At 63.3% G+C, this 19,064-nt stretch overlaps 1 protein-coding gene across 2 annotated transcripts in view; it reads right to left on the bottom strand.

Moving 5' to 3' along the window:
* The window catches only part of LOC110255649 (uncharacterized), a 130,384-nt gene extending 115,911 nt beyond the window's left edge, over nucleotides 1-14,473 (bottom strand). Inside the window, exon 1 of one of the 2 annotated variants that reach the window (XM_084979486.1) lies at nucleotides 14,354-14,473. The gene's annotated coding sequence lies outside the window, so the exon portion shown is untranslated. Of the gene's footprint in view, nucleotides 1-8,469; nucleotides 8,563-14,353 lie in introns of those variants that run through there. The other variant, XM_084979484.1, reaches the window with a different exon arrangement.
* Between the last annotated feature and the right edge of the window lie 4,591 nt (nucleotides 14,474-19,064).

Genomic DNA, 19,064 nt, shown 5'->3' on the forward strand with positions numbered 1-19,064 from the left:
GACCTTCCATCCCCCTTTTCCCAAGCATCCTAGGCACCCTCTTCCCTTCTCACAAAGATAAAACACAAACCTACCTTGGACCTGCCCGCTGCAGCCCTGCTCACATCCTCAGCTCCTTCACCCACGCTCGCTCGCCGCGGTGGCCCTCAGCAGTCGCTCCGGGGACTCCCTTCCCTGGCACGCATGCAACCCCCACGCACGCCACGGCACGCACGCAACCCCCACGCAGGCGCTCTGCACAACCGGGTCCCCGCCCCCCTCGCCCCGCCCTGCCCCCACCCACCTACACCCCCCCCCTTCCTGGGAACTTTCCCCATCACTTCAAAGGCATCCAACCTATCCACCCCTCTACACCCTTCTCAAACAAACAATCAAACGCACACACACACACACACAGCAAGCCAAAAACCAAAACCAAAACATCCTCACTTGAACCTGTCTGCTGGAACTCCGCTGACAGCCTTACCTCAGTCCCCCCCTGCTCGCCCTGGCCCTCAGCACTCCCTTCAGCTCTCCCTTCCCCTCTGTTCAGGCACTACCCACAAGCCCCTCCCAGCTGCCCTGGCCCATTCCCACACGAACCCCTCTGGGCTCCTTTCCTGACATCCTTCCGCTCCCATTTGCTAAGGGGTCCTCATCCTCCGCCCTCTTCCCCCTTCACAACAACCAAACAAAAACCAACAACCCACAACAAAAACCACCACCACCCACCACCACCACCACCGCAGCCGCCACAAACACCTACCTTGAACCTATCCCCTAGAATGCCCCTCACAACCTCCCCGCAGGGCCCCAGGCTCTCCGTGTCCCTCTCCATTCCCCCCCGCCTCCCTTCCCCTGCACCCACGCAACCCCCACGCACGCTCTGGGGGCAAGGGGTACCCGCCCGCCTCCAAGCTCCCCGCACCCGCACAGGCCCAACCCTTCCTAGGACCTCTCCTAGACCTCGCCTCCACTTTTCCAAGGGATCCCATCTACCCTCTTCCTGCCTCTCAAAACGAACCCTAACTTCAACCTCTCAGCCAGGGCTCCGCTGCCATCCTCACCTCCGGCCCCCACGCTCGCGGTGGCCCTCCACAGTCCCTGCGCGCTCCCTTCCCCTGCACGCACCCAACCCCCACACCTGCGCCGCCCCCAAGCCGCTCCCCGCCCCCCTCGTCCCGCCCCAAACACGCACCTTTCCCCCAAACACTTCCTGGGACCTTCCATCCCCCTTTTCCCAAGCATCCTAGGCACCCTCTTCCCTTCTCACAAAGATAAAACACAAACCTACCTTGGACCTGCCCGCTGCAGCCCTGCTCACATCCTCAGCTCCTTCACCCACGCTCGCTCGCCGCGGTGGCCCTCAGCAGTCGCTCCGGGGACTCCCTTCCCCGGCACGCACGCAACCCCCACGCACGCCATGGCACGCACGCAACCCCCACGCAGGCGCTCTGCACAACCGGGTCCCCGCCCCCCTCGCCCCGCCCTGCCCCCACCCACCTACACCCCCCCCTTCCTGGGAACTTTCCCCATCACTTCAAAGGCATCCAACCTATCCACCCCTCTACCCCCTTCTCAAACAAACAATCAAACGCACACACACACACACACAGCAAGCCAAAAACCAAAACCAAAACATCCTCACTTGAACCTGTCTGCTGGAACTCCGCTGACAGCCTTACCTCAGTCCCCCCCTGCTCGCCCTGGCCCTCAGCACTCCCTTCAGCTCTCCCTTCCCCTCTGTTCAGGCACTACCCACAAGCCCCTCCCAGCTGCCCTGGCCCATTCCCACACGAACCCCTCTGGGCTCCTTTCCTGACATCCTTCCGCTCCCATTTGCTAAGGGGTCCTCATCCTCCGCCCTCTTCCCCCTTCACAACAACCAAACAAAAACCAACAACCCACAACAAAAACCACCACCACCCACCACCACCACCACCGCAGCCGCCACAAACACCTACCTTGAACCTATCCCCTAGAATGCCCCTCACAACCTCCCCGCAGGGCCCCAGGCTCTCCGTGTCCCTCTCCATTCCCCCCCGCCTCCCTTCCCCTGCACCCACGCAACCCCCACGCACGCTCTGGGGGCAAGGGGTGCCCGCCCGCCTCCACGCTCCCCGCACCCGCACAGGCCCAACCCTTCCTAGGACCTCGCCTCCACTTTTCCAAGGGATCCCATCCACCCTCTTCCTGCCTCTCAAAACGAACCCTAACGTCAACCTCTCAGCTGGGGCTCCGCTGCCATCCTCACCTCCGGCCCCCACGCTCGCGGTGGCCCTCCACAGTCCCTGCGCGCTCCCTTCCCCTGCACGCACCCAACCCCCACGCCTGCGCCGCCCCCAAGCCGCTCCCCGCCCCCCTCGTCCCGCCCCAAACACGCACCTTTCCCCCAAACACTTCCTGGGACCTTCCATCCCCCTTTTCCCAAGCATCCTAGGCACCCTCTTCCCTTCTCACAAAGATAAAACACAAACCTACCTTGGACCTGCCCGCTGCAGCCCTGCTCACATCCTCAGCTCCTTCACCCACGCTCGCTCGCCGCGGTGGCCCTCAGCAGTCGCTCCGGGGACTCCCTTCCCTGGCACGCATGCAACCCCCACGCACGCCACGGCACGCACGCAACCCCCACGCAGGCGCTCTGCACAACCGGGTCCCCGCCCCCCTCGCCCCGCCCTGCCCCCACCCACCTACACCCCCCCCTTCCTGGGAACTTTCCCCATCACTTCAAAGGCATCCAACCTATCCACCCCTCTACCCCCTTCTCAAACAAACAATCAAACGCACACACACACACACACAGCAAGCCAAAAACCAAAACCAAAACATCCTCACTTGAACCTGTCTGCTGGAACTCCGCTGACAGCCTTACCTCAGTCCCCCCCTGCTCGCCCTGGCCCTCAGCACTCCCTTCAGCTCTCCCTTCCCCTCTGTTCAGGCACTACCCACAAGCCCCTCCCAGCTGCCCTGGCCCATTCCCACACGAACCCCTCTGGGCTCCTTTCCTGACATCCTTCCGCTCCCATTTGCTAAGGGGTCCTCATCCTCCGCCCTCTTCCCCCTTCACAACAACCAAACAAAAACCAACAACCCACAACAAAAACCACCACCACCCACCACCACCACCACTGCAGCCGCCACAAACACCTACCTTGAACCTATCCCCTAGAATGCCCCTCACAACCTCCCCGCAGGGCCCCAGGCTCTCCGTGTCCCACTCCATTCCCTCCCGCCTCCCTTCCCCTGCACCAACGCAACCCCCACGCACGCTCTGGGGGCAAGGGGTGCCCGCCCGCCTCCATGGTCCCCGCACCCGCACAGGCCCAACCCTTCCTACGACCTCTCCTAGACCTCGCCTCCACTTTTCCAAGGGATCCCATCCACCCTCTTCCTGCCTCTCAAAACGAACCCTAACGTCAACCTCTCAGCTGGGGCTCCGCTGCCATCCTCACCTCCGGCCCCCACGCTCGCGGTGGCCCTCCACAGTCCCTGCGCGCTCCCTTCCCCTGCACGCACCCAACCCCCACGCCTGCGCCGCCCCCAAGCCGCTCCCCGCCCCCCTCGTCCCGCCCCAAACACGCACCTTTCCCCCAAACACTTCCTGGGACCTTCCATCCCCCTTTTCCCAAGCATCCTAGGCACCCTCTTCCCTTCTCACAAAGATAAAACACAAACCTACCTTGGACCTGCCCGCTGCAGCCCTGCTCACATCCTCAGCTCCTTCACCCACGCTCGCTCGCCGCGGTGGCCCTCAGCAGTCGCTCCGGGGACTCCCTTCCCTGGCACGCATGCAACCCCCACGCACGCCACGGCACGCACGCAACCCCCACGCAGGCGCTCTGCACAACCGGGTCCCCGCCCCCCTCGCCCCGCCCTGCCCCCACCCACCTACACCCCCCCCCTTCCTGGGAACTTTCCCCATCACTTCAAAGGCATCCAACCTATCCACCCCTCTACACCCTTCTCAAACAAACAATCAAACGCACACACACACACACACAGCAAGCCAAAAACCAAAACCAAAACATCCTCACTTGAACCTGTCTGCTGGAACTCCGCTGACAGCCTTACCTCAGTCCCCCCCTGCTCGCCCTGGCCCTCAGCACTCCCTTCAGCTCTCCCTTCCCCTCTGTTCAGGCACTACCCACAAGCCCCTCCCAGCTGCCCTGGCCCATTCCCACACGAACCCCTCTGGGCTCCTTTCCTGACATCCTTCCGCTCCCATTTGCTAAGGGGTCCTCATCCTCCGCCCTCTTCCCCCTTCACAACAACCAAACAAAAACCAACAACCCACAACAAAAACCACCACCACCCACCACCACCACCACCGCAGCCGCCACAAACACCTACCTTGAACCTATCCCCTAGAATGCCCCTCACAACCTCCCCGCAGGGCCCCAGGCTCTCCGTGTCCCTCTCCATTCCCCCCCGCCTCCCTTCCCCTGCACCCACGCAACCCCCACGCACGCTCTGGGGGCAAGGGGTACCCGCCCGCCTCCAAGCTCCCCGCACCCGCACAGGCCCAACCCTTCCTAGGACCTCTCCTAGACCTCGCCTCCACTTTTCCAAGGGATCCCATCTACCCTCTTCCTGCCTCTCAAAACGAACCCTAACTTCAACCTCTCAGCCAGGGCTCCGCTGCCATCCTCACCTCCGGCCCCCACGCTCGCGGTGGCCCTCCACAGTCCCTGCGCGCTCCCTTCCCCTGCACGCACCCAACCCCCACACCTGCGCCGCCCCCAAGCCGCTCCCCGCCCCCCTCGTCCCGCCCCAAACACGCACCTTTCCCCCAAACACTTCCTGGGACCTTCCATCCCCCTTTTCCCAAGCATCCTAGGCACCCTCTTCCCTTCTCACAAAGATAAAACACAAACCTACCTTGGACCTGCCCGCTGCAGCCCTGCTCACATCCTCAGCTCCTTCACCCACGCTCGCTCGCCGCGGTGGCCCTCAGCAGTCGCTCCGGGGACTCCCTTCCCCGGCACGCACGCAACCCCCACGCACGCCACGGCACGCACGCAACCCCCACGCAGGCGCTCTGCACAACCGGGTCCCCGCCCCCCTCGCCCCGCCCTGCCCCCACCCACCTACACCCCCCCCTTCCTGGGAACTTTCCCCATCACTTCAAAGGCATCCAACCTATCCACCCCTCTACCCCCTTCTCAAACAAACAAATCAAACTCACACACACACACACACAGCAAGCAAAAAACCAAAACCAAAACATCCTCACTTGAACCTGTCTGCTGGAACTCCGCTGACAGCCTTACCTCAGTCCCCCCCTGCTCGCCCTGGCCCTCAGCACTCCCTTCAGCTCTCCCTTCCCCTCTGTTCAGGCACTACCCACAAGCCCCTCCCAGCTGCCCTGGCCCATTCCCACAGGAACCCCTCTGGGCTCCTTTCCTGACATCCTTCCGCTCCCATTTGCTAAGGGGTCCTCATCCTCCGCCCTCTTCCCCCTTCACAACAACCAAACAAAAACCAACAACCCACAACAAAAACCACCACCACCCACCACCACCACCACTGCAGCCGCCACAAACACCTACCTTGAACCTATCCCCTAGAATGCCCCTCACAACCTCCCCGCAGGGCCCCAGGCTCTCCGTGTCCCACTCCATTCCCTCCCGCCTCCCTTCCCCTGCACCAACGCAACCCCCACGCACGCTCTGGGGGCAAGGGGTGCCCGCCCGCCTCCATGGTCCCCGCACCCGCACAGGCCCAACCCTTCCTACGACCTCTCCTAGACCTCGCCTCCACTTTTCCAAGGGATCCCATCCACCCTCTTCCTGCCTCTCAAAACGAACCCTAACGTCAACCTCTCAGCTGGGGCTCCGCTGCCATCCTCACCTCCGGCCCCCACGCTCGCGGTGGCCCTCCACAGTCCCTGCGCGCTCCCTTCCCCTGCACGCACCCAACCCCCACGCCTGCGCCGCCCCCAAGCCGCTCCCCGCCCCCCTCGTCCCGCCCCAAACACGCACCTTTCCCCCAAACACTTCCTGGGACCTTCCATCCCCCTTTTCCCAAGCATCCTAGGCACCCTCTTCCCTTCTCACAAAGATAAAACACAAACCTACCTTGGACCTGCCCGCTGCAGCCCTGCTCACATCCTCAGCTCCTTCACCCACGCTCGCTCGCCGCGGTGGCCCTCAGCAGTCGCTCCGGGGACTCCCTTCCCTGGCACGCATGCAACCCCCACGCACGCCACGGCACGCACGCAACCCCCACGCAGGCGCTCTGCACAACCGGGTCCCCGCCCCCCTCGCCCCGCCCTGCCCCCACCCACCTACACCCCCCCCCTTCCTGGGAACTTTCCCCATCACTTCAAAGGCATCCAACCTATCCACCCCTCTACACCCTTCTCAAACAAACAATCAAACGCACACACACACACACACAGCAAGCCAAAAACCAAAACCAAAACATCCTCACTTGAACCTGTCTGCTGGAACTCCGCTGACAGCCTTACCTCAGTCCCCCCCTGCTCGCCCTGGCCCTCAGCACTCCCTTCAGCTCTCCCTTCCCCTCTGTTCAGGCACTACCCACAAGCCCCTCCCAGCTGCCCTGGCCCATTCCCACACGAACCCCTCTGGGCTCCTTTCCTGACATCCTTCCGCTCCCATTTGCTAAGGGGTCCTCATCCTCCGCCCTCTTCCCCCTTCACAACAACCAAACAAAAACCAACAACCCACAACAAAAACCACCACCACCCACCACCACCACCACCGCAGCCGCCACAAACACCTACCTTGAACCTATCCCCTAGAATGCCCCTCACAACCTCCCCGCAGGGCCCCAGGCTCTCCGTGTCCCTCTCCATTCCCCCCCGCCTCCCTTCCCCTGCACCCACGCAACCCCCACGCACGCTCTGGGGGCAAGGGGTACCCGCCCGCCTCCAAGCTCCCCGCACCCGCACAGGCCCAACCCTTCCTAGGACCTCTCCTAGACCTCGCCTCCACTTTTCCAAGGGATCCCATCTACCCTCTTCCTGCCTCTCAAAACGAACCCTAACTTCAACCTCTCAGCCAGGGCTCCGCTGCCATCCTCACCTCCGGCCCCCACGCTCGCGGTGGCCCTCCACAGTCCCTGCGCGCTCCCTTCCCCTGCACGCACCCAACCCCCACACCTGCGCCGCCCCCAAGCCGCTCCCCGCCCCCCTCGTCCCGCCCCAAACACGCACCTTTCCCCCAAACACTTCCTGGGACCTTCCATCCCCCTTTTCCCAAGCATCCTAGGCACCCTCTTCCCTTCTCACAAAGATAAAACACAAACCTACCTTGGACCTGCCCGCTGCAGCCCTGCTCACATCCTCAGCTCCTTCACCCACGCTCGCTCGCCGCGGTGGCCCTCAGCAGTCGCTCCGGGGACTCCCTTCCCCGGCACGCACGCAACCCCCACGCACGCCACGGCACGCACGCAACCCCCACGCAGGCGCTCTGCACAACCGGGTCCCCGCCCCCCTCGCCCCGCCCTGCCCCCACCCACCTACACCCCCCCCTTCCTGGGAACTTTCCCCATCACTTCAAAGGCATCCAACCTATCCACCCCTCTACCCCCTTCTCAAACAAACAAATCAAACTCACACACACACACACACAGCAAGCAAAAAACCAAAACCAAAACATCCTCACTTGAACCTGTCTGCTGGAACTCCGCTGACAGCCTTACCTCAGTCCCCCCCTGCTCGCCCTGGCCCTCAGCACTCCCTTCAGCTCTCCCTTCCCCTCTGTTCAGGCACTACCCACAAGCCCCTCCCAGCTGCCCTGGCCCATTCCCACACGAACCCCTCTGGGCTCCTTTCCTGACATCCTTCCGCTCCCATTTGCTAAGGGGTCCTCATCCTCCGCCCTCTTCCCCCTTCACAACAACCAAACAAAAACCAACAACCCACAACAAAAACCACCACCACCCACCACCACCACCACCGCAGCCGCCACAAACACCTACCTTGAACCTATCCCCTAGAATGCCCCTCACAACCTCCCCGCAGGGCCCCAGGCTCTCCGTGTCCCTCTCCATTCCCTCCCGCCTCCCTTCCCCTGCACCCACGCAACCCCCACGCACGCTCTGGGGGCAAGGGGTGCCCGCCCGCCTCCACGCTCCCCGCACCCGCACAGGCCCAACCCTTACTAGGACCTCTCCTAGACCTCGCCTCCACTTTTCCAAGGGATCCCATCCACCTTCTTCCTGCCTCTCAAAGGAACCCGCTCAAAAGGAACCCTAACTTCAACCTCTCAGCTGGGGCTCCGCTGCCATCCTCACCTCCTGCCCCCAAGCTCGCGGTGGCCCTCCACAGTCCCTGCGCGCTCCCTTCCCCTGCACGCACCCAACCCCCACACCTGCGCGGGCCCCCAAGCAGCTCCCCGCCCCCCTCTTCCCGCCCCAAACACGCACCTTTCCCCCAAACACTTCCTGGGACCTTCCATCCCCCTTTTCCCAAGCATCCTAGGCACCCTCTTCCCTTCTCACAAAGATAAAACACAAACCTACCTTGGACCTGCCCGCTGCAGCCCTGCCCACATCCTCAGCTCCTTCACCCACGCTCGCTCGCCGCGGTGGCCCTCAGCAGTCGCTCCGGGACTCCCTTCCCCGGCACGCACGCAACCCCCACGCACGCCACGGCACGCACGCAACCCCCACGCAGGCGCTCTGCACAACCGGGTCCCGCCCCCCTCGCCCCTCCCTGCCCCCACCCACCTACACCCCCCCCTTCCTGGGAACTTTCCCCATCACTTCAAAGGCATCCAACCTATCCACCCCTCTACCCCCTTCTCAAACAAACAATCAAACTCACACACACACACACACAGCAAGCCAAAAACCAAAACCAAAACATCCTCACTTAAACCTGTCTGCTGGAACTCCGCTGACAGCCTTACCTCAGTCCCCCCCTGCTCGCCCTTGCCCTCAGCACTCCCTTCAGCTCTCCCTTCCCCTCTGTTCAGGCACTACCCACAAGCCCCTCCCAGCTGCCCTGGCCCATTCCCACACGAACCCCTCTGGGCTCCTTTCCTGACATCCTTCCGCTCCCATTTGCTAAGGGGTCCTCATCCTCCGCCCTCTTCCCCCTTCACAACAACCAAACAAAAACCAACAACCCACAACAAAAACCACCACCACCCACCACCACCACCACTGCAGCCGCCACAAACACCTACCTTGAACCTATCCCCTAGAATGCCCCTCACAACCTCCCCGCAGGGCCCCAGGCTCTCCGTGTCCCTCTCCATTCCCTCCCGCCTCCCTTCCCCTGCAACCCCCACCCACGCTCTGGGGGCAAGGGGTGCCCGCCCGCCTCCACGCTCCCCGCACCCGCACAGGCCCAACCCTTCCTAGGACCTCGCCTCCACTTTTCCAAGGGATCCCATCCACCCTCTTCCTGCCTCTCAAAACGAACCCTAACTTCAACCTCTCAGCTGGGGCTCCGCTGCCATCCTCACCTCCGGCCCCCACGCTCGCGGTGGCCCTCCACAGTCCCTGCGCGCTCCCTTCCCCTGCACGCACCCAACCCCCACGCCTGCGCCGCCCCCAAGCCGCTCCCCGCCCCCCTCGTCCCGCCCCAAACACGCACCTTTCCCCCAAACACTTCCTGGGACCTTCCATCCCCCTTTTCCCAAGCATCCTAGGCACCCTCTTCCCTTCTCACAAAGATAAAACACAAACCTACCTTGGACCTGCCCGCTGCAGCCCTGCTCACATCCTCAGCTCCTTCACCCACGCTCGCTCGCCGCGGTGGCCCTCAGCAGTCGCTCCGGGGACTCCCTTCCCTGGCACGCATGCAACCCCCACGCACGCCACGGCACGCACGCAACCCCCACGCAGGCGCTCTGCACAACCGGGTCCCCGCCCCCCTCGCCCCGCCCTGCCCCCACCCACCTACACCCCCCCCTTCCTGGGAACTTTCCCCATCACTTCAAAGGCATCCAACCTATCCACCCCTCTACCCCCTTCTCAAACAAACAATCAAACTCACACACACACACACACAGCAAGCCAAAAACCAAAACCAAAACATCCTCACTTGAACCTGTCTGCTGGAACTCCGCTGACAGCCTTACCTCAGTCCCCCCCTGCTCGCCCTGGCCCTCAGCACTCCCTTCAGCTCTCCCTTCCCCTCTGTTCAGGCACTACCCACAAGCCCCTCCCAGCTGCCCTGGCCCATTCCCACACGAACCCCTCTGGGCTCCTTTCCTGACATCCTTCCGCTCCCATTTGCTAAGGGGTCCTCATCCTCCGCCCTCTTCCCCCTTCACAACAACCAAACAAAAACCAACAACCCACAACAAAAACCACCACCACCCACCACCACCACCACCGCAGCCGCCACAAACACCTACCTTGAACCTATCCCCTAGAATGCCCCTCACAACCTCCCCGCAGGGCCCCAGGCTCTCCGTGTCCCTCTCCATTCCCTCCCGCCTCCCTTCCCCTGCAACCCCCACGCACGCTCTGGGGGCAAGGGGTGCCCGCCCGCCTCCACGCTCCCCGCACCCGCACAGGCCCAACCCTTCCTAGGACCTCGCCTCCACTTTTCCAAGGGATCCCATCCACCCTCTTCCTGCCTCTCAAAACGAACCCTAACTTCAACCTCTCAGCTGGGGCTCCGCTGCCATCCTCACCTCCGGCCCCCACGCTCGCGGTGGCCCTCCACAGTCCCTGCGCGCTCCCTTCCCCTGCACGCACCCAACCCCCACGCCTGCGCCGCCCCCAAGCCGCTCCCCGCCCCCCTCGTCCCGCCCCAAACACGCACCTTTCCCCCAAACACTTCCTGGGACCTTCCATCCCCCTTTTCCCAAGCATCCTAGGCACCCTCTTCCCTTCTCACAAAGATAAAACACAAACCTACCTTGGACCTGCCCGCTGCAGCCCTGCTCACATCCTCAGCTCCTTCACCCACGCTCGCTCGCCGCGGTGGCCCTCAGCAGTCGCTCCGGGGACTCCCTTCCCCGGCACGCACGCAACCCCCACGCACGCCACGGCACGCACGCAACCCCCACGCAGGCGCTCTGCACAACCGGGTCCCCGCCCCCCTCGCCCCGCCCTGCCCCCACCCACCTACACCCCCCTCTTCCTGGGAACTTTCCCCATCACTTCAAAGGCATCCAACCTATCCACCCCTCTACCCCCTTCTCAAACAAACAATCAAACGCACACACACACACACACACACAGCAAGCCAAAAACCAAAACCAAAACATCCTCACTTGAACCTGTCTGCTGGAACTCCGCTGACAGCCTTACCTCAGTCCCCCCCTGCTCGCCCTGGCCTTCAGCTCTCCCTTCAGCTCTCCCTTCCCCTCTGTTCAGGCACTACCCACAAGCCCCTCCCAGCTGCCCTGGCCCATTCCCACACGAACCCCTCTGGGCTCCTTTCCTGACATCCTTCCGCTCCCATTTGCTAAGGGGTCCTCATCCTCCGCCCTCTTCCCCCTTCACAACAACCAAACAAAAACCAACAACCCACAACAAAAACCACCACCACCCACCACCACCACCACCGCAGCCGCCACAAACACCTACCTTGAACCTATCCCCTAGAATGCCCCTCACAACCTCCCCGCAGGGCCCCAGGCTCTCCGTGTCCCTCTCCATTCCCTCCCGCCTCCCTTCCCCTGCACCCACGCAACCCCCACGCACGCTCTGGGGGCAAGGGGTGCCCGCCCGCCTCCACGCTCCCCGCACCCGCACAGGCCCAACCCTTCCTAGGACCTCGCCTCCACTTTTCCAAGGGATCCCATCCACCCTCTTCCTGCCTCTCAAAACGAACCCTAACTTCAACCTCTCAGCTGGGGCTCCGCTGCCATCCTCACCTCCGGCCCCCAAGCTCGCGGTGGCCCTCCACAGTCCCTGCGCGCTCCCTTCCCCTGCACGCACCCAACCCCCACGCCTGCGCCGCCCCCAAGCCGCTCCCCGCCCCCCTCGTCCCGCCCCAAACACGCACCTTTCCCCCAAACACTTCCTGGGACCTTCCATCCCCCTTTTCCCAAGCATCCTAGGCACCCTCTTCCCTTCTCACAAAGATAAAACACAAACCTACCTTGGACCTGCCCGCTGCAGCCCTGCTCACATCCTCAGCTCCTTCACCCACGCTCGCTCGCCGCGGTGGCCCTCAGCAGTCGCTCCGGGGACTCCCTTCCCCGGCACGCACGCAACCCCCACGCACGCCACGGCACGCACGCAACCCCCACGCAGGCGCTCTGCACAACCGGGTCCCCGCCCCCCTCGCCCCGCCCTGCCCCCACCCACCTACACCCCCCCCTTCCTGGGAACTTTCCCCATCACTTCAAAGGCATCCAACCTATCCACCCCTCTACCCCCTTCTCAAACAAACAATCAAACGCACACACACACACACACAGCAAGGCAAAAACCAAAACCAAAACATCCTCACTTGAACCTGTCTGCTGGAACTCCGCTGACAGCCTTACCTCAGTCCCCCCCTGCTCGCCCTGGCCTTCAGCTCTCCCTTCCCCTCTGTTCAGGCACTACCCACAAGCCCCTCCCAGCTGCCCTGGCCCATTGCCACAGGAACCCCTCTGGGCTCCTTTCCTGACATCCTTCCGCTCCCATTTGCTAAGGGGTCCTCATCCTCCGCCCTCTTCCCCCTTCACAACAACCAAACAAAAACCAAAAACCCACAACAAAAACCACCACCACCCACCACCACCACCACAGCAGCCGCCACAAACACCTACCTTGAACCTATCCCCTAGAATGCCCCTCACAACCTCCCCGCAGGGCCCCAGGCTCTCCGTGTCCCTCTCCATTCCCTCCCGCCTCCCTTCCCCTGCAACCCCCACGCACGCTCTGGGGGCAAGGGGTGCCCGCCCGCCTCCACGCTCCCCGCACCCGCACAGGCCCAACCCTTCCTAGGACCTCGCCTCCACTTTTCCAAGGGATCCCATCCACCCTCTTCCTGCCTCTCAAAACGAACCCTAACTTCAACCTCTCAGCTGGGGCTCCGCTGCCATCCTCACCTCCGGCCCCCACGCTCGCGGTGGCCCTCCACAGTCCCTGCGCGCTCCCTTCCCCTGCACGCACCCAACCCCCACGCCTGCGCCGCCCCCAAGCCGCTCCCCGCCCCCCTCGTCCCGCCCCAAACACGCACCTTTCCCCCAAACACTTCCTGGGACCTTCCATCCCCCTTTTCCCAAGCATCCTAGGCACCCTCTTCCCTTCTCACAAAGATAAAACACAAACCTACCTTGGACCTGCCCGCTGCAGCCCTGCTCACATCCTCAGCTCCTTCACCCACGCTCGCTCGCCGCGGTGGCCCTCAGCAGTCGCTCCGGGGACTCCCTTCCCCGGCACGCACGCAACCCCCACGCACGCCACGGCACGCACGCAACCCCCACGCAGGCGCTCTGCACAACCGGGTCCCCGCCCCCCTCGCCCCGCCCTGCCCCCACCCACCTACACCCCCCTCTTCCTGGGAACTTTCCCCATCACTTCAAAGGCATCCAACCTATCCACCCCTCTACCCCCTTCTCAAACAAACAATCAAACGCACACACACACACACACACACAGCAAGCCAAAAACCAAAACCAAAACATCCTCACTTGAACCTGTCTGCTGGAACTCCGCTGACAGCCTTACCTCAGTCCCCCCCTGCTCGCCCTGGCCTTCAGCTCTCCCTTCCCCTCTGTTCAGGCACTACCCACAAGCCCCTCCCAGCTGCCCTGGCCCATTGCCACAGGAACCCCTCTGGGCTCCTTTCCTGACATCCTTCCGCTCCCATTTGCTAAGGGGTCCTCATCCTCCGCCCTCTTCCCCCTTCACAACAACCAAACAAAAACCAACAACCCACAACAAAAACCACCACCACCCACCAACACCACCACCGCAGCCGCCAAAACACCTACCTTGAACCTATCCCCTAGAATGCCCCTCACAACCTCCCCGCAGGGCCCCAGGCTCTCCGTGTCCCTCTCCATTCCCTCCCGCCTCCCTTCCCCTGCAACCCCCACCCACGCTCTGGGGGCAAGGGGTGCCCGCCCGCCTCCACGCTCCCCGCACCCGCACAGGCCCAACCCTTCCTAGGACCTCGCCTCCACTTTTCCAAGGGATCCCATCCACCCTCTTCCTGCCTCTCAAAACGAACCCTAACTTCAACCTCTCAGCTGGGGCTCCGCTGCCATCCTCACCTCCGGCCCCCACGCTCGCGGTGGCCCTCCACAGTCCCTGCGCGCTCCCTTCCCCTGCACGCACCCAACCCCCACGCCTGCGCCGCCCCCAAGCCGCTCCCCGCCCCCCTCGTCCCGCCCCAAACACGCACCTTTCCCCCAAACACTTCCTGGGACCTTCCATCCCCCTTTTCCCAAGCATCCTAGGCACCCTCTTCCCTTCTCACAAAGATAAAACACAAACCTACCTTGGACCTGCCCGCTGCAGCCCTGCTCACATCCTCAGCTCCTTCACCCACGCTCGCTCGCCGCGGTGGCCCTCAGCAGTCGCTCCGGGGACTCCCTTCCCCGGCACGCATGCAACCCCCACGCACGCCACGGCACGCACGCAACCCCCACGCAGGCGCTCTGCACAACCGGGTCCCCGCCCCCCTCGCCCCGCCCTGCCCCCACCCACCTACACCCCCCTCTTCCTGGGAACTTTCCCCATCACTTCAAAGGCATCCAACCTATCCACCCCTCTACCCCCTTCTCAAACAAACAATCAAACGCACACACACACACACACAGCAAGCCAAAAACCAAAACCAAAACATCCTCACTTGAACCTGTCTGCTGGAACTCCTCTGACAGCCTTACCTCAGTCCCCCCCTGCTCGCCCTGGCCCTCAGCACTCCCTTCAGCTCTCCCTTCCCCTCTGTTCAGGCACTACCCACAAGACCCTCCCAGCTGCCCTGGCCCATTCCCACACGAACCCCTCTGGGCTCCTTTCCTGACATCCTTCCGCTCCCATTTGCTAAGGGGTCCTCATCCTCCGCCCTCTTCCCCCTTCACAACAACCAAACAAAAACCAAAAACCCACAACAAAAACCACCACCACCCACCACCACCACCACAGCAGCCGCCACAAACACCTACCTTGAACCTATCCCCTAGAATGCCCCTCACAACCTCCCCGCAGGGCCCCAGGCTCTCCGTGTCCCTCTCCATTCCCTCCCGCCTCCCTTCCCCTGCAACCCCCACGCACGCTCTGGGGGCAAGGGGTGCCCGCCCGCCTCCACGCTCCCCGCACCCGCACAGGCCCAACCCTTCCTAGGACCTCGCCTCCACTTTTCCAAGGGATCCCATCCACCCTCTTCCTGCCTCTCAAAACGAACCCTAACTTCAACCTCTCAGCTGGGGCTCCGCTGCCATCCTCACCTCCGGCCCCCACGCTCGCGGTGGCCCTCCACAGTCCCTGCGCGCTCCCTTCCCCTGCACGCACCCAACCCCCACGCCTGCGCCGCCCCCAAGCCGCTCCCCGCCCCCCTCGTCCCGCCCCAAACACGCACCTTTCCCCCAAACACTTCCTGGGACCTTCCATCCCCCTTTTCCCAAGCATCCTAGGCACCCTCTTCCCTTCTCACAAAGATAAAACACAAACCTACCTTGGACCTGCCCGCTGCAGCCCTGCTCACATCCTCAGCTCCTTCACCCACGCTCGCTCGCCGCGGTGGCCCTCAGCAGTCGCTCCGGGGACTCCCTTCCCCGGCACGCACGCAACCCCCACGCACGCCACGGCACGCACGCAACCCCCACGCAGGCGCTCTGCACAACCGGGTCCCCGCCCCCCTCGCCCCGCCCTGCCCCCACCCACCTACACCCCCCTCTTCCTGGGAACTTTCCCCATCACTTCAAAGGCATCCAACCTATCCACCCCTCTACCCCCTTCTCAAACAAACAATCAAACTCACACACACACACACACACACAGCAAGCCAAAAACCAAAACCAAAACATCCTCACTTGAACCTGTCTGCTGGAACTCCGCTGACAGCCTTACCTCAGTCCCCCCCTGCTCGCCCTGGCCTTCAGCTCTCCCTTCAGCTCTCCCTTCCCCTCTGTTCAGGCACTACCCACAAGCCCCTCCCAGCTGCCCTGGCCCATTCCCACACGAACCCCTCTGGGCTCCTTTCCTGACATCCTTCCGCTCCCATTTGCTAAGGGGTCCTCATCCTCCGCCCTCTTCCCCCTTCACAACAACCAAACAAAAACCAACAACCCACAACAAAAACCACCACCACCCACCACCACCACCACCGCAGCCGCCACAAACACCTACCTTGAACCTATCCCCTAGAATGCCCCTCACAACCTCCCCGCAGGGCCCCAGGCTCTCCGTGTCCCTCTCCATTCCCTCCCGCCTCCCTTCCCCTGCACCCACGCAACCCCCACGCACGCTCTGGGGGCAAGGGGTGCCCGCCCGCCTCCACGCTCCCCGCACCCGCACAGGCCCAACCCTTCCTAGGACCTCGCCTCCACTTTTCCAAGGGATCCCATCCACCCTCTTCCTGCCTCTCAAAACGAACCCTAACTTCAACCTCTCAGCTGGGGCTCCGCTGCCATCCTCACCTCCGGCCCCCACGCTCGCGGTGGCCCTCCACAGTCCCTGCGCGCTCCCTTCCCCTGCACGCACCCAACCCCCACGCCTGCGCCGCCCCCAAGCCGCTCCCCGCCCCCCTCGTCCCGCCCCAAACACGCACCTTTCCCCCAAACACTTCCTGGGACCTTCCATCCCCCTTTTCCCAAGCATCCTAGGCACCCTCTTCCCTTCTCACAAAGATAAAACACAAACCTACCTTGGACCTGCCCGCTGCAGCCCTGCTCACATCCTCAGCTCCTTCACCCACGCTCGCTCGCCGCGGTGGCCCTCAGCAGTCGCTCCGGGGACTCCCTTCCCCGGCACGCACGCAACCCCCACGCACGCCACGGCACGCACGCAACCCCCACGCAGGCGCTCTGCACAACCGGGTCCCCGCCCCCCTCGCCCCGCCCTGCCCCCACCCACCTACACCCCCCCCTTCCTGGGAACTTTCCCCATCACTTCAAAGGCATCCAACCTATCCACCCCTCTACCCCCTTCTCAAACAAACAATCAAACGCACACACACACACACACAGCAAGGCAAAAACCAAAACCAAAACATCCTCACTTGAACCTGTCTGCTGGAACTCCGCTGACAGCCTTACCTCAGTCCCCCCCTGCTCGCCCTGGCCTTCAGCTCTCCCTTCCCCTCTGTTCAGGCACTACCCACAAGCCCCTCCCAGCTGCCCTGGCCCATTGCCACAGGAACCCCTCTGGGCTCCTTTCCTGACATCCTTCCGCTCCCATTTGCTAAGGGGTCCTCATCCTCCGCCCTCTTCCCCCTTCACAACAACCAAACAAAAACCAACAACCCACAACAAAAACCACCACCACCCACCACCACCACCACCGCAGCCGCCACAAACACCTACCTTGAACCTATCCCCTAGAATGCCCCTCACAACCTCCCCGCAGGGCCCCAGGCTCTCCGTGTCCCTCTCCATTCCCTCCCGCCTCCCTTCCCCTGCAACCCCCACCCACGCTCTGGGGGCAAGGGGTGCCCGCCCGCCTCCACGCTCCCCGCACCCGCACAGGCCCAACCCTTCCTAGGACCTCGCCTCCACTTTTCCAAGGGATCCCATCCACCCTCTTCCTGCCTCTCAAAAGGAACCCTAACTTCAACCTCCCAGCTGGGGCTCCGCTGCCATCCTCACCTCCGGCCCCCACGCTCGCGGTGGCCCTCCACAGTCCCTGCGCGCTCCCTTCCCCTGCACGCACCCAACCCCCACGCCTGCGCCGCCCCCAAGCCGCTCCCCGCCCCCCTCGTCCCGCCCCAAACACGCACCTTTCCCCCAAACACTTCCTGGGACCTTCCATCCCCCTTTTCCCAAGCATCCTAGGCACCCTCTTCCCTTCTCACAAAGATAAAACACAAACCTACCTTGGACCTGCCCGCTGCAGCCCTGCTCACATCCTCAGCTCCTTCACCCACGCTCGCTCGCCGCGGTGGCCCTCAGCAGTCGCTCCGGGGACTCCCTTCCCCGGCACGCACGCAACCCCCACGCACGCCACGGCACGCACGCAACCCCCACGCAGGCGCTCTGCACAACCGGGTCCCCGCCCCCCTCGCCCCGCCCTGCCCCCACCCACCTACACCCCCCTCTTCCTGGGAACTTTCCCCATCACTTCAAAGGCATCCAACCTATCCACCCCTCTACCCCCTTCTCAAACAAACAATCAAACGCACACACACACACACACAGCAAGCCAAAAACCAAAACCAAAACATCCTCACTTGAACCTGTCTGCTGGAACTCCTCTGACAGCCTTACCTCAGTCCCCCCCTGCTCGCCCTGGCCCTCAGCACTCCCTTCAGCTCTCCCTTCCCCTCTGTTCAGGCACTACCCACAAGACCCTCCCAGCTGCCCTGGCCCATTCCCACACGAACCCCTCTGGGCTCCTTTCCTGACATCCTTCCGCTCCCATTTGCTAAGGGGTCCTCATCCTCCGCCCTCTTCCCCCTTCACAACAACCAAACAAAAACCAAAAACCCACAACAAAAACCACCACCACCCACCACCACCACCACAGCAGCCGCCACAAACACCTACCTTGAACCTATCCCCTAGAATGCCCCTCACAACCTCCCCGCAGGGCCCCAGGCTCTCCGTGTCCCTCTCCATTCCCTCCCGCCTCCCTTCCCCTGCAACCCCCACGCACGCTCTGGGGGCAAGGGGTGCCCGCCCGCCTCCACGCTCCCCGCACCCGCACAGGCCCAACCCTTCCTAGGACCTCGCCTCCACTTTTCCAAGGGATCCCATCCACCCTCTTCCTGCCTCTCAAAACGAACCCTAACTTCAACCTCTCAGCTGGGGCTCCGCTGCCATCCTCACCTCCGGCCCCCACGCTCGCGGTGGCCCTCCACAGTCCCTGCGCGCTCCCTTCCCCTGCACGCACCCAACCCCCACGCCTGCGCCGCCCCCAAGCCGCTCCCCGCCCCCCTCGTCCCGCCCCAAACACGCACCTTTCCCCCAAACACTTCCTGGGACCTTCCATCCCCCTTTTCCCAAGCATCCTAGGCACCCTCTTCCCTTCTCACAAAGATAAAACACAAA

The sequence above is a fragment of the Sus scrofa genome, chromosome 10 (assembly GCF_054392235.1).
Source record: "Sus scrofa isolate SSC_HxYL_T2T_F1_AM1 chromosome 10, Sscrofa_HxYL_maternal_Yorkshire_Landrace_v2.0, whole genome shotgun sequence".
NCBI classification, from domain to species: Eukaryota; Metazoa; Chordata; class Mammalia; order Artiodactyla; family Suidae; genus Sus; species Sus scrofa.